At 45.5% G+C, this 16,148-nt stretch overlaps 1 long non-coding RNA gene across 1 annotated transcript in view; it reads left to right on the top strand.

The window, feature by feature from the left end:
* Positions 1-16,148, top strand: part of LOC119153891 — a 165,740-nt gene that overhangs the window by 78,598 nt on the left and 70,994 nt on the right. Inside the window, exons 19-20 of the long non-coding RNA XR_005106250.1 lie at positions 5,412-5,545; positions 6,172-6,391. This is a non-coding gene — a long non-coding RNA (uncharacterized LOC119153891). The remainder of the gene's footprint in view (positions 1-5,411; positions 5,546-6,171; positions 6,392-16,148) is intronic.

The raw sequence follows: 16,148 nt of genomic DNA, 5'->3' as shown, positions 1-16,148 counted from the left end.
TGTGTGGAGAAACTAATTGTCCAAGATGTGGGAATCCCAGGCTTCCCCACAGACTCTGCCTTTCCAGTCCTGGCCAAGCTGCCAGCTCTCTCTCCTCTGGAAAGGGAGATGGACATTAACTGAGAAGGCTGTGTGTAATTTTGGGGGCAAATCTAGAATCTGGGCTGCAAGATGTCTGCAGAGGGGAACTGCTGCATGCAGGGATGGACCAGAGTAGCTGCCTGGATGTGTGGGTCCAGCCTGTGCTCTGAAAAGCAGGGGAGGCTGAAGGGAAACGCAGCAAGATTACACAAGCAAAAGGAGGAGTGAGTCACACAAAATTTGGGGTGGGAAGAAACCTGGGCTGCATCAGTCTAGTAGGTAGGAGAGTCCTAAACCAGTTCATTTCTGTACACTGAGAGAAGCTCAATTCACCCTGGCCCCCACCAATCCTATCTGCAATGAGCTGGCAGGGTTTTTATGTAGACCCAAACTGACTTTAAAATTTTTATTTTCTGCTTGTTGATAGCTATGTTGTTCCAAAGCCGTCCAACTGAAGGCAGAGTCCTGCCCAGCAGCAAAGGGACAGGAGGCAGGAGCTGAAACCTTGTAGCCGATCCAGCAGCTCCTGGTGTAATGGTGTCTATCCAGAGGAGTGCTGTGATTTTACTGTGAACACCATGTGTTATTTGGCTGTATGAATGAGAGCCAAATTTCTGAAAGACTCCTGTAACATGCCATCAGCTGCAGGCCAGGGCTGTGTGTGTTCCCACGAGTGTCCCATCTATTCCAGGTCAGGGAATGGCAACCTCTGGCAGCTGCAGCGGTCCTGGGGGGCCAGCAAGGCTTCCTGACATGAGAACAAGCACCTCGTCTCTCCATGGTCATCTTAAGGCTGAGACAGGAAAAGTTGGAAGATAAACAAGAAACTTTTTCATGTGTATTTAGACCACTTGAGATTGCCCATACTCTAATGACACATTCTGCAGATTACAGAACCTAGTAATTACAGCTAATAAGTCCAAAATGTGTAATTACCCTGTAAGCACTTTGAGCTAGAAGACAGAAATAAGCATGGTCGTTACACACTCATTAAGTGATCTATTGCTTTCCCTGTTCAGCATGCGAAATCCAGGAGTGGCAGAAAGCATAGCTGTTCTTTTTCCCCAGCCTCCGTCTTCATCAGTCCTGGGCGAAGGGGGGAAGCCAGCTTGTTTTCCTGCCTAGCCAAACCAGCTCCAAAATCTAGTTTCCTTAAGAGAGATGATTCCTGATCAGATTTTCAGATCTGGAGTGGGAGGCTTTTGAGAGGAGGCTGTGGTTTTTTTTCTTCCCACTACCTTGTTTTCCTTCCTAATTAAAGTAGGTCTTTTGTCAGTCCCTGAATTTCTTGCCCCCTCCAGTTTTCCCAGAGAGGCTTCTTAACATTTTCTGCCTCTAATCAATACACAATTTATATGCAATAACTTTGTCCAGAGAATAGGGAAGCAGCTATCAGGGTTTCTCCTGTAATTCTAGCGTGCTGTAGCCGTTGACTGAAGGTCAATGCAAGGTTGACTATGACTGATTTTTACTGTCTTTGGGCAACCCATCAGCAAAATGCAAGCTTTGTAAAACCTTGACTCAGTGCGGGCCATAACAGATAGCACTATGCAACCTGCCAAGCACACCATGAAGCTGGCTTCCTTGGCAGTGCTGCACGCAACAAAGCTTCTCTCTTCTGCTTGTGCAACCCTTTCTGGTGAAAGGAGGGGACCCCACACCTCCACGGGGAATGACAGATATCCTGACAGATGCTGTTTTTCCCGATTATATGGGTAGTGGCTGCTTTGATGGCAGGTGAAGTTGGTACCTGCTCATGGAGTGAGGAGAAGAGCTCCATTAGGTGCCCCTGGGGACAGCAAGACAATTCTGCAGAGAGGACCTTGTGCTGGGGGAGCGGGCACCTCATTTAACCTGCCTCCCAGTGAGGCTTGTGCTCATCTGTCTCCTGTCACTTGAGATCCTGCTGTCATCTCTTCAGCATCCCTCTGGCTGTGGCTGTACTGGTACAAGCTCCCACCAGGAAGGGGGCAAAAGGACAGAGAGCAGGAGAGGCAGGAGAAGCTAGTAGCAAGGACCAGAAGTCTCCACCCTCAGAAATGAAACTTAAGGAGATGGATGTCATTCTCTGTGCTTGTGTGTACCCTAATCCTTCCATGGACATTGCCTGGGAGGAGTGGATATGGCCAGTGGGAATGACCAAGGCCTCTCCACACCATTTTCGGGTGTCCTGTGATGTCTCGCAGCAGTGGGATCAGCCGGGGACACTGCAGTTGACATGCTTAACAAGCAGGGAGGCACAGACTCAGAGTCATTTGGTGTCTTATTAATCACATTTAATGTGTAGGTTGCTTTAGCGTTGATCATTTTAAAATTCCCTGTCGGAAAGGTTAGCTGTATAATTATAGGTATAAATCTCAGGGACGTTCTTGCCAAAACAAATGGAGCATCTCACACTCAGGCCAGGGATGAACCCAAAGAAGCCGTAAAAAGGGTTCGTGATGATGGACCAGGAAGCCTGCACCCAGCACAGGGCTGAGAAGAGCTGTGTAACTTCAGAGGTAAATGATGTCTTTGGGTAGTTGGGAAGAGTTCCTGCAGTTGTCCTGACTTGTACAAAAGTAGGAGCTATGGATCTCCAGGCTTTGAGCATTAAGGGATGCCTCAGTAGACAGAGTCAAGGAAGAAGTTTGTTCCCAGCCACATGGGTGCTGCAGGGAGGGACGTGGGTGACCTTACCATGTTCTGGCACCAACCAGCCCTGCCACCTGCTGCTACCGGTTTCTGGTCATTGATGGCAAGATTGGGAAGGGCTCCAAGTCTGCTTCACCTGCTGCTGACTCCAGCAATATTCAGGCTGACATTGCAGTCAGAGCTGTTGTTGGCAGTGTTTCTCAGTGGCGTCTTGAGCATCATTGGATGCAGGCTTGGAAAAGCACCACACTGCATGAATGTGACCAAAGGGTGCCAGATAATGGGGCTGGATCAGGCTCAGATGGTGAGGAGTCATGAGGTGCCTCCTTCCAAAGGGTCTCAGGTGTGGGTGAGGAACCTGAGGATAACCTGTTTATGAAGCAGATCTGGGAAGTGCTGATAAATATCCTTGGTTAGCAGCAGAAAACTTCAGTCTTTTTAGTTGCTGGCTGAAAAATGCATGTTACTTGTTCTGTTAGTGAAGAAAATGGAGCTGAGCTTGTCTGCCTGGGGGTTTTTTTGCTATTTGAGATGCACAGGCTAGGTGAGAAGTCTGTCAGAGCATCAGTAAGTTCACATGTGCCCTTAGAGACCTGGCTGTTGGGAACTGCCTCTCCCCTGCCACAATACCTTGTAAAACCAACCTCACACCTTTTCTCCTCTTCAAATTGCAAGTGCTTCCTGACCAGAGCAGGTCTAGGAGATACTCACCCTGGTTCACACTCCTTGTCTCCTGAAGGCCACATTTGTCCTCTTTCCCCCTTTCTGGAGAGGATGCTACGTGAGTGGTTGCAAGGAGAGATGCTGATTTGGGTTTTTGGTCTGTGCCTGTGCTCAGCACTCAGAAGGATTAGTTATGAATCACACTGTCATAATAAATCAAGGTGCAAGGACAACAGTATATTAGAAATAAAATATTCTGTATTAGCAGCAAGAAGAAATATTAAAGACTTCAGTGTTTTGGATTGCTAATTGCAGGATGTCTTGATTGCAAAGCAAGCAATACAGGCTCTTCTATAAACTCCAATGCCCATAGCTTACATTATGAATAGCAAGAAGAGTACATTGGACATCATCTTGATGAAAGCAAGACAAACATCTAAAAACACTTAAAATACTCATCTGAAACCATCCTCATGTCTCAGTGGTATCCCAGTTAATCACAGCCCTCTCTAAAAGCACTGTCTGGGTTTTGTCTTTTACACTTATGTTAGTTGCTTCCAACTTTCTCATCAGTCTCATCTATAAATTCAGACTGTTCTTAAATAAGACTGGTGCCACACAAAACCGCTTCTCCCATCCCCGTGCACTGTCTAACGATTATTCCCTTATCCCTTTATATAACTGAATCAAGCCTGACACTTAAAGCACTCCCTTAGGGAAGTTATTGAATTTAACAGGGCTGAAACCAACAGGGTTCTAGAGAGATGCTCTAAAAACCTGTGCAAGATAATGGAAAACAATATCCTTTCTATAAGTTTCTGAACCACCCTATAAAATTCTATGGCAAGAATGAAATTCCGTAGGACTTTTTTGCCCATAAAGACTAATTATGAGTAAATTGGCCTTGGTGCTTTTATTGCTGAACCCCAAAAACTCAGTGGATACTGCTATCCTGCTTTTTCTTTCCCAGGCAGAAGAATATTTTGGCTCTACTCCTTAGCAATTCGTTCTCATTTTGATCACAGATGGGATCTTGTCTAATCCAGACCTGTGGTAAAGAAGAGTTCTGCTGTGACTTGCTCCTTGACCAGTTTTTCCCTGTGAGTCCCCCACCTGCTCACGGCTCCCACGGTGTTGGCTGCTTGGCCATCTCTTCCTGCCTCCCTCCCCCCGCTCCTTTTTTTTTTTTTTAACTTCTGAAGGAAGCTTACCTTGTTCTCTCCATTTGGGCTCAAGGGAGAGAAAGTGGATGGGGGAGGAGAGGCAGAGGAAATATGAGGCACTATGAAACAGAAATGGGGCAAAGATAACAGTTCTCCAAGCTTTTCCAATCTTTTTCCAGGCTTCCCAAGCCACGTAAAAAAAATCAGCTTAGGCCCTCAGCTCTCAGGAAAAGATGTTTTTCATTGGACAAGGAGGATTACGGAGTGTCCAAAGCTTTGACGCTACAAGGGATTTTGTATTACCTTGCCTGATAAATCTCCCAGGAGCCTGTGCAAATATTCTTTGAATGAAAACCAACGAGGTACTTTGCTAGTATTTGCAATTCCTTTTATTCACACCGACTTTTTCTTGCTGAGATTGCTCACACAAAGGGCGAATAAATATTCAAAGTGCTCATGCCTGAAATGCTCCTGCCAATGTTATGAAATGTTCTTTTTATTATTTTTCTCGGTGCGTTCAAACAATTTCAATTGATGAACCTTAAAAGAAACTCCTGCATGTAAAGGGAAGGTGACTCAATAAGGGAAGAGAAAGAAGATCACATGGTGGTATTAATGTCATTACCTACTCACCAAAGTGAAAAAACACCTGGCAGTGACTAGGGGACATCCAGATATTAATTGAGAAGCTGAAATGAGTTCATTTAACACTCCTTGCACAGATAGTCAATGTTTCATCCCATTGACTTGTTTGTATGTGTGTTTTGTTTTGTGTTCTTTAACAAGAAGAAAGGGGGTTGGAGGGGGGGGGCAAGATGCAGCCAAAATACTCACTGTAAATAATTCAACTTGCTCTGTTCTGTTATTTAGAGCGGTGGATAGAATGCCTACATTTGAAGATGTCGTTCAGGCTGTGCCCCCTTCTCTCTGAGGTGTACCTTAAAGTTGGCTTTCAGCTCAGCATGATGTGATCAGAGATGACATCTCATTGTTCTAAGGACAAGGTAGGTAAAAAAGAGCTGAAAAGGAATGGTGCAATTCATGGCTTGGCACAGCTGAAGGACCCCAGTGAGAGGGATGGGTCTTTCTCGGTGGAAGGAGACAGATGTGTCTATTTGCATCCATATTACTAGTGCATCTCCAGTTTAGTCCTAAGCTTTCTCTCCCAGTACCTTGAACTGGAAAGATCAGAACTAGCTAGAGTCCCAGGGAGTTGTCCTGAAACTGTAGCATTAGTCTGCATCCTTTTCTGTTGGTGGACCAAAGTCTGGGGCTGCTGAAAGCCCAGTGCCTAACTGGTGTCAACCATTTCTCATTGTCTGCCCTGTGCAAATGACACCAGTGGGGGACAGCTGCCTAAAGCCGTCTCAGCAGAATGGTAATGGAAATACTCACCGAGTGGAAAAAATTAAGGCTTTTTTTTCTTTTCTGTAAGTAGTAGATAGAAAGTCAGTTCCATTTCTGGAATTGTTTTTAAAATAACTCTTAATAAAAGTATCCTCACTTGAAGGGGTCAGGACGATAAGAAGGGACAGACATGTCTTGTTTTGTCCAGCCAGAGTGAGGTTGCTGATCTTTGCAAGGAAACTCCTTGCTCTGGGGCACCCAAAATAAAGCTCCCCTTTCCTAGGCTGCACCTTCCCCTCTGGAGTGGGCAGCAGGATGCTGAACGCATGATCTCCTGCACCAAGGCTGAACTTGTCCTAGACCATTTACTGAGTCCATTGGTTTGGAAAGGAGGATCAGACACCTTGGCTACAACTGGATCCTGGCTTTGGTTGGCAGACACACTCTGAATGCCTGGTAGATCTCCATCCTGAGCTGCACCAAGAGGGTGGCAGAGGCACCAGGTACATCTTTTTGTGTTGAAATGCAGAAGCGAGCCAGCTGGCGGTAAGCAGCACACAGCCTTGCGCTGGCATGTCCTTCCCGCTGGGATGAACAGGTCCTAACCCACACCTCATCATTTGTGCTTGCCTTTGAACTGAGCGAGTTCTCTGCTCCTGGCTCCGTAAAAGTAATAGATTATGGCAGGTGGTGGGAGGCATAGGAAAAATGGTAGTGTTAAAGAGACCATCTGAGTTACTTGGGGAGTGATCTGCCCAGTGTGACCAGCCAGGCCAGGTCTGGCAGGGCCACGCCATTTCTTCATTACTGTGCCTACAGAGAATTCAGATGTCCAACCTCAACTATCAGTATTTTGCGTTTCCAAGGCAACCCCATCTTTAACAGTCTTCATAATGACATCATTTGGTTGAAATGAGCATGCATGATCTTTTGATTACCACTGGAAGTATAAATTAGGTTACTCTCCCTACCCCCAGGCACCTGAAAAATAAATGCATTGGCGGAAGGGGGAGAACAAAAAACCCTCAGAAGAGGGTAAAGGGAAAAATCAATTTTTACAGTAATGGAGTCCTCATTCAGCATTTCTTCTTTTTATAGATTTAGATAACAGTGATATCTTAGTTTCACAGAGCAAAGAAATTAATTACTTACTAATGGTGCAATTCAGAAATTAATTTATGTTGTCTATTTAAATGTGTCATTATTAATCAATTTAAAGGAAGGGACCTGTAAGCGGGCACCATCTGAACTGACTTATGTTGCCAGAGGACTTCCCCTGCCTTCTCCGTGCTAGAAAATGCATCATTCCTGCTACATGCAAGTTGTTGCACCTCGAAGTGCTCTGGCATCCCTGATGCAATAAAAAAAACAGGGATTCCTCAATCCTGATGACTGGACCCACCCCCGATGCATTTCCCTAGGTATGGACCGGTGCCAGGGTGCTGCAAAGGTTTTAAGGCTCTTTTCATACTTAAGTTACTCGAATTCCAGGTCCGAGGTTCAGTCATTTTCTTTCCTGTTTAAAAAGGCAATGTACAGAAAGAGGATGCCGTCTCCTGAGGCAGCTGCCTTTTGGAGATGTTTTGCTGCTGGCTTCCCAGCAGGTCTTGGCCAGGTCATGGGGTTTTAGCACACTATGGGCTCCCTAACAGGGTCAGGATGGGGCAGCCGCCTTAGGAAGGTGATAATTAAATTGTCACAGATCTGATTTTCTTGATTCTACTGCTGCATTTAGATGGGAAGAAGCAATATATTGCACAGAACTCTTCTTTTTCTGAGTAAGGCTTGGCCCAGGCTGAAAAGGGGAACTTCATACCATGCAGTAAATCATGAAGAAACTAAAAAGTGCTGCTCAAATTCTCCTTGAAACACCCAGCATATCAGTATGTCGCCGCTTTCCGTACCTGGCTGCTCAGTTTTTTCCCTGGCTGGCAGGAGCCTGATCTAATGGTTTATGTTGTTCCAAAAATGTTGGATCTGCCGCATGTTTTTCCTTGCTCTCCTTGAAGCAAATGGCAAGGCTGATGACTTGGGAAGAATATCTATCTGCTGAAGGATCCTGTACTCAAATCTTGTTTGGGCTGCTAGTATAGGGATGATAGCCATTCCTTTCCTGTAATGATATACTGTCATGTTAGTTTTGGTGATATCCCAGCGTAAAATAGAGGGATGTGAAAGCCTGCAATCTGAGAGTCTGCTGTGGTACCTATCTATATTTATATTTATATACAGGTTCTTTCTTTCTTTCTTCTTCTCCCACCCCTTTTAAAGTAATGCTTGCATTTAACGTCTGCTGTAGTGATAATGCTTCTTTATTAGGTCTGGAGAAGTTTACACACATGCCTATGGTAAACCAAAGCCTTTATCTAGCTAAAAGGGTTTAAGAACAGTTTCATATTCTTCCTCAATGTTTTGTTTTTCAAACCAATTACTGCCCTGCTGCCCACAACAGGCAAATTTCAGCCTGAAAGTTCTCTCTGTTGAGCTAAAATATTTTCTCCATGAAACACTGAGCAGCGAGGACTAGAGGCAAGTAAGCAGCAGGTTGCAGAATTAATCAAGAAATCATTTAGTGCCTGCAAATAAATACTTGTATCTGAAGTCTTCATGGTTTGTGGTTTTTTTTTTTTTTAATTTCCCCCTTTGTTCTGGATAAATCTCTGGCTTCAGAGCAGAAAGACTGCGGAGAAGCAGCTGAGATTTAACAATTTAGTTTGACTTTGCACTGGAGCAGATTATGGAGTGTCCTCACTGTCCCTTTTGCCAGCTGTGGTTGAGGGTCACCAAATTTTGACAGCAGGGAGGTAACCCAGAAGTAGGAGACAGTGACAATATCCCTCTTACTAACCTTTCCAGAGTGCTCATGTGCCTATGCATGATAATAAGACTTCAGCTCATCCTGGCTTGTGCCTTTTTGGAGCCAGAGAGAGCCAAAAGATACTACACCCTCTGGCCTATCCCTTGAACCTCCTGCACCCAGGAGTAAGAAGAATTTTTTTGTGATTTCTCCCATGCAACAATCCATTTCCCCCATATACCATAAGTCATGAGATAACTTGGCAGTGGGTTTACTGACTGGGTTCTGGAGGGTTTGGTGTAGGCGTTGAGCCTTTATTCATTGCTAAGCACAAGGACAAAAAAAGTGTAAAAAATATTAGCGTATATAGCTGTATAGCATTTGAAAGCTTTTTGCTTTCTCTGATGTAGAAATTGAGAAGCAAAGATAAAACCAAGTTAAAAATCTTGGTTTTCAGATGTTTAGTGCTGATTATCTCCACCTAATTTTCAGAATCATTGTCCCTTTTTGGGTTGAGAGAAGAGCAGTCTGGGGCATTGGCAGCATGATTTTTATTCATTTTCCTCCTCTTTCCTTCCCTCCTTGTCCAATAGCCGCAGAATATGTTGGCTGTGTTTTTTTCTGGTGCTCTAGACTTGCATCGGGGCATGCTCTGACCTTTTTTTTTTTGTGTGCTGACAGCAGCTGCATAAAATTAGGATCTAGGTCCTAGATTGCCCTTACTGCTACAACCTGTTGAATGAATTTTGAATTGCCCTTGCTCCTGAGATACCAGTGAATGGCTCGTAACAGCCCTTGTGGGGGTTACAAGCCAGTCCAAGTCTACCTTGTCCCCAAACTGTTGTGGCATGTGGTAAGTAACTCCAATACACACAGCACTCATGAGTGATGTGACCTTTATGCTGTGCAGTTTCTGGAGAGCTGGATTTGCTGCCACCTGTGGCATGTGAACATGGGCCCTTTATAACCCAAAAAGCTCAGATTGTTGTGGTTCTGCTCTGTTGTTTTTCTTTGCCTGGTCAAGAGGCTCTTGCCTCATTTTTTCTTGCATTTGTGGTGTGTGCCACCAGCAGTCCTTGCAGCAGGGAAGGGAGCAGCGTGGTTTGGAAGTTGAATCCCTCCCTCCTCTAGCAAAGATGCAGAGATCCCTTGAACCCTCTGTGACTGGCAGGGATCCTCTCTTCCAAAATACAACCTATGCTACTGCCTGTGACAGGGTCTCGAGGTCCCCAGCCTTGGCTCCTGCCTTTTGTGTTGGATGCAGGACATCGCTGATGTCAGTGACACACAGGAAGTCAATTACAGTGTTACACTTGCCTAAAGAAAAAGGTATTCCCAAAATTGTGGTAGCATGGGGAAAATGTGTGGCAGTAAGCTACTCTGCCACTGTTTATAGGCTGCAAGCAGAGTTTTGCAGACAGAGCTGCTCTTCCCATGTGCACATCCCTGCCACAGCATGACTGAGCCTAGAAGGGAAGGGGTAAGGTCACAGACAGCCGTCCTCTATGACCTATGAGCCAGGTTGCTGCCCTCGGGTGCTTGCTGTCATCAAGGCTTGAAGTTTTGAAAGCATAAGGAGATTTGGTGTTTGAGCCATGTGAATGATGAGCTGCCTTTGGGCTGGGCAGCATGCCCTTAACTCTGCAACCCCAGGGTCAGAGGTGGTGGTTCAGTTATTGCCACGGCCTCAGTGGGCATGGCCACCCCATCGCTGCTGTGGGCACCCATGGGGGAGGACCGCACGGGCATTTCTGCACCATCGTCATCACCTGGAGAGAGGCGGCGTGGGGAAGAGTCGCCCAGCGAGCACGATGCTGGTGCTATTTCAGCCTTCTAGCTGAAAGCTCTTGAGAGGCAGGGAAGGTGTATGAAGGGGTGGGAGGGGAAGCAGAAAATAAACCCACAGCAAGCCCTGCCTGGGAAGTGCCGTGCCAGCAAATAGAGCCTGGGTCAGTAAGAGCAGGCAGCTGCACCTCTTGACTCAGCAACTTTTCTGCTGGTGGCTGGGGGAGTGGAAGTAGATTTTATGGTCCTTGTTGCCTGTCTTCCTTTGCCGTTCTGTTAAATAAAGTCCCTCTGTAGGAATATAATCTTGCCGGGCCAGGAGGCTTTGGAAATGCCACTCATCTCCTCCTGCAATGGGTGTCATCATTGCTGTAAGGAGCAGATCTCGATAGAGCCTCGTTTCTCTAATCCCATACTGCATCCCAGTGACAGCTGCAGTGGTGCAGAGCAGAGCCCCGTGGCAGGAGGGCTTAGGGCAATTTGCTCCCTAGCTGAAGCTAATCCCTAAAGATGGTAACTGGCTTAAGACCTGAAAATAGGGTCTTTTTATGACTTCTTAGTTATTTCTTTCTCTCCTAGTCTTAACAGTGCAATCCACGGGGTCTTCATACCTACTGCCACAAACCAGTTTTCCTCACTCCCTAGGTGTAGTATTTAACCTAGCAGGTGTTATCCGATGTGACTGTCTAGGGTATAGGTTGAAAATAAAGAGCTGAGACCCATAATTCAGGCTATTAAAATGTGGGAACAAGATCCACAGTAAGACAACAAAAAATCTTAGCCTGAAAATGAGTGACACATGGAAAAAGAAGAGTCCATTGTGAATACCCCGAGGGCAGGGCTGTCCCCTCACCCTGTTGCGATGAAGTCCTCTCACTCATCTTCAGGATGGGTTGAGCATAAGACACAACAAAGCCTCACAGCAGCAAATGATGCATTACAGTAGGAAATATTATGGGGAGCAGGAAGCAGGTGGCGAAGTCTGATGATAATGTCCTGGAAGCACATAACTTTTCCCCTTTCTATAACTTACTTTGATGACTTAAGTCCTTGCAGGCTCTTCTGTTTCAGTGCTGCTGTGGGATTCCCATGATCTGCTCCTGCTCCCAAACCGCTTTTTCGGCAGAGCTCGGGCTCCTGAGTGATCAGCAACCACCCCAGCTAATCAAGCTACCTTCACTCACTGCTGATAATTGCTCACAGAAGAGAATGTTTGTGAAGCTAGTCACTTTATCTTTTCCTGGCTGCTTCTAAGGGCAAGACCCCACTGCAGTGGGACAGCAGCCTGTGAACCTCATCTGCTAAGAGGCACTAGGCATCTCTAACACCATTTTGGCCCATGCCGTTAATTACCTTGCATGAAATGAGAGTTCATTCAGGTAACTAGTTGAAGCACAGAGGACAGCTCAGCACCAAATAAATGATGGGTTGGTATGGCAGCTGCCAAGAGCAGCAGCCTGATTTGCAGGTTTGTAGATCTGCTAATGCAACTCATCTTCCTGTGAGTGGATGGGGAGGGGAAAGGGGAGAGGATGGCTGAAGGAGGAAGAAACTTGGAAGATGGTTCAGCTGGAACCTGGCCCCTTCAAGTGACAGTGATTAATGTTGCATACTTTGCCACTAAGCAGGCTGAACATGTGGTAGGTGTCTACCAACGCTTCCTCTGAAGGCACTTATCTCATAAAAATGAGTTCTCCCGTGTATTTGACAAATCTTGATTGATTTTCATCCTGCATACCTTTCTGGTCTCTGCCTCTCACAAAATCACAGTGTAGGTGAGAGTTTCTTCCAAGACAAAATCAACTCTGGAGCTGCGTTAGCACCAGCAAGAGGAAAAACTGGGACCAGTTCCTTTTGACACAGATCTTTTTGCCTGGCATGCACCCCTCTACTGCTAATGTCCTTCCCCTATCTTCAGTGCTGTCTAGCTCTACCTGTCAGTCAGTTAAGCAACATCCTTGCAAAAGTTTTTGAATAAACTCCCTGCAGTGCAGCTGACCACCACTCCGGGACACCAGAAAGGAGACTTGCAAAGGGGTGGAGTTACACAGGGACAGAACTGCCCCTCCAGGTACAGCACTAAATGCCCACAAATGATGAAAAATACTTTTTTATTAAGCACACATAGTCTGAGGTCAGAGGCTGAGCAAGCCAGGCTGGGAAGGAAAAGTCAGAGTGATAGGATCGTCTTCCACAAGCAAGGTGTGACTGCGCAGCTAGGGAGCTTTGTTCCCATCTCATCTGAGATTAGGACATAGAGCGCCCATTGGCAGCTCATAGCTAGGAAAAAAATGTTTATATTGATAGCAGGTGCTATATTTTCATATATAAACCTTACAATTTATCCACGCGAAAGAGTCCTGTGATGAAGTAATATCTGAGATTATAAATGTGTAGAGATAATATGAGGAAAAGCTTCTCTCCAGCACATCTATCTCCTTTTATCCTACCCAAAGCTTTTCTACCTCTACAGTATTAGGTAGTACCAATGAACAGAGAGCTGCTTTTTAAACATTGACACTTTGAAATCAGTTGTGTATCCTTGAAGTTACAAGATAGGTGCAGGAAAATACAGCATTTGCAAAGCATTCTTCAATTGATAAGCAATTTAGCAGTAGAGTACCCTCTCTGAGAAGATGCAGCAAAGGAAGCACCTTAAGAAATTGAAAGGTACACCTGGATCCACTTAAATGAAAGGATCTTGTTAGGGAGGTCTAATTCGGCTGCCTTAGTCAGCTCACCTGTGAACAGCTTTGTAGCTGCAAGAAGTTATAAAAGCAGGAGTCAAACGCTTGTGAAGTTTTTGGCTTCATTCTGGAAGCTGAAGTTAAAGTGAACTTAAGAACTTGGGATAGCAGGTAAGAAACATTTGGAGATTGTGGATGTTGGAGCAGATCTGAGCTGATTAGTTTCTCAGAGGGCTATTACTTTGTTAAGAAATTCTTTTGGCTTAACTTGAATATGCGTGCAAGTAAAGAGGCTGAACTAGATGCGATGTTTTTGGAGTCCTCCAGGACTGGGAGCAGATTGTCTTTTGTCTTGCAAACAAATACTTTTGAGAATGAGCTTGGATCTAGGGTGCTCTGTTGCAGGATGCAGGTGAAACAGTGTTTATTTCTGTTTCTAGAAGAGATTAAACGAAATGGGGAGTAAGAAATGTTTACCTGAAGAGTTAAGACTGCAAAAGTGACACAACTCTTGTAAAACTTCTTTAAAAAGGGTTTTGTGGTGCAAGCAGGGCTGCTTCTGGGCTACAGGGATGACTTCAGGGTGCTGTAGCTCTCCTACTGTGTCTGCAGCACGGACGGCTGGGAGGGCAAACTCTGCATATACTGCAGAGACTAAAATAAGAACAATTAATTCTTCAGAGGTTACCTACTCTCTTACAAACTCCGGTGTTTGGTCATGGAGTAAAGCGTGTGAATAAATCCTGCATTTTAATTTTTATTTTAAATGCTGTAAACTACCAGGAAAGGAGTAATTTGGTGTTGGATGCTCTGTCTGGAGGACCCAGAAATATATATTTTGCTGATAGGGGCTGCCTCCTTGGGAACCTCCTTGGTTGTATGGGTGGTGAGCAGCCTTGGGTGCTTCTGCATTTTCCTAGTTTCCTAGATCAGGCGATGGCCCTGGTTCAGTTTCGGCTCCAACGTGCAAGGTTAGACCAAAGCTTTGGCTGTAGTTGTTTTCTGGCTAATATTAGCATGCTGCTGGTGTTGGCTCAGTCTCCTGCTCTATCCTTTCCTCTTGTCTCTACCTTTTGTTACAGAACTGCAGGTAAAAATGTTACGTGTGCTGCAAAAAGGCTACTCAGATCAGTTTTCTAGACAAATGGCTACAAGGACAAGAATGGCTATCTGGTTTTTTTTGGGTTTGTTGTTTGTTTTTTTTTTTTAACGCCACCTCTTCTGATTTATACCCCTAAATGCATTAGCTCAGTTAAATTTCTCCAGTGTAACGGCATGCTAGCTGCTTGGCTGGCCTGTTGTGCTGTGTGTTATGGTGTTGCACTTTCCTCATGAATTGCAAGTCTGATAAATGCATGGTGATGTCTGCTGTTCTGGGTCCCTGTGGGCACCCTGCTTTTGCCCCCGGATTGAAGACCTTCCTCTCTACATGGGTGGGAGCCTCCTGTTCCTCCCTGTGGTTGAGCTGCGCATAGACAGGAACGCTCTGCCTGGATGGGCAATCTGCTCAGAACCATGCCTAGGCAAACTGAGAATACGTGGCCACCACTGGAAGATGGATTTGGGGGAAATAAATGCGGGTGCTGAACACATAGCTGGGTTTTACTTGTTTAGATCTGGTGGCTATTACAGTGTTAGAGAAATCTGGGTGGTTTTACCTGTCTGGGATTCAAGGCAGACTCCTGTATCTTTTCATTGCTGGTTTCTTGACTGCTGCTGAGGTCTTTGTTAAACTAATTTTATAGAAACTCCCATCCCTACTCTGGACTTCTCTGCTGGTAACAGGGTTGCCTATATTTTTGAGGCTATCGCAGGCCAGACTGTTCGTAGCTGCATGTTGCTTTTTTAAAAGAAAAACAAACCACCTCCAAACTCTCTTTCTTGTGTGGCATTGTGCTGCCAATGCAAAGGCTGTCTTGCTTTCCCAGTGATAGACTAATAAATTGAGTTTTCCTGCAGGAGCAGGAATACCCTCTCAGCCATGAATATCCATGTGATCCCAGCCATGAAGAGTGGTGTTCAAAATCAATGATGATGAAATCTTTTCATTAAAAAAATAAAAATAAAATTGGACTGACTATTACTATCTCTTCTCTGGGCCCCCCGAGAGTACTCTCTGAATTCCCCTCTGAGTAGATCTGTCAGTTTGCGGTACTTGGGGCAGCACTTCTGATAATTTATCTTCGGTTATTTTATTTCTGCTGGTTTCTAAGCTAATAACAAGTGATGAGGGCTCATCTCCTGCTCTGGGCACCTTCACGTTACTTAACTAACAATTAATAAACCAGATAATGGAGTGTTTCTCCCACACAAGAATAAATACTCACTCTATTAAACTGTGGCAATGCAGTATCTCCAATCTGTTCAGAAACTGCTGCCAGTGCACAATTCAGTGGCCTGCTCATGTGGAGGTATTTCTACCAGTTTGCAATGTGAAAACGGTGCTTGATTTACTGGTTTCTAGGCTGGATCAGGTAAGGTTTCTTACCCACTAAGCCCACTTGGGCTAAGAGACACTGATCCAGCAGCATGGTCACCCATGGATTTGTCCTGGGAAACCTGTGGCCATTCCATCTCTCAGGGATGCTCTGCAGGTCACCTCTGGGCCATGGGGAAGGGGAGAGGGGCAGGTCTGCAGGCTGGCTCCTTGCAGTCGCTGCATGTGAGCCCATCTGTGGGAGGCAGTGGGTCTGTTTGTTTGCAATACACTTCTTTAATTGCTGGAGCATAGGAAGGGTGCTCACTTATTACAGTGTATATACCTCAAAATAAGTACGTTAACTCCATATAAACATTTAGTTGCTGAAAAGCCTCTCATTAAGAGTTCTCACCAGCAGGCATCCATTTACTTATCTTGGCAGCCTCTCATGTCCCCTCCTCCTCACCCACTCCCTAGTGTCCTGGAGGAGGGCTGATACTTGTAGCATGCTCTGGAGGGTGAGGAGGAGGAGAATGGCTTCCCCACACTGCTGGGGTGGCACAGAGAAGACC

Source organism: Falco rusticolus, chromosome 9 (assembly GCF_015220075.1).
Source record: "Falco rusticolus isolate bFalRus1 chromosome 9, bFalRus1.pri, whole genome shotgun sequence".
Lineage (NCBI taxonomy): Eukaryota > Metazoa > Chordata > Aves > Falconiformes > Falconidae > Falco > Falco rusticolus.
Note: the sequence above shows the minus strand (reverse complement) of the source record. Positions and strands in the feature narration are given on the sequence as shown.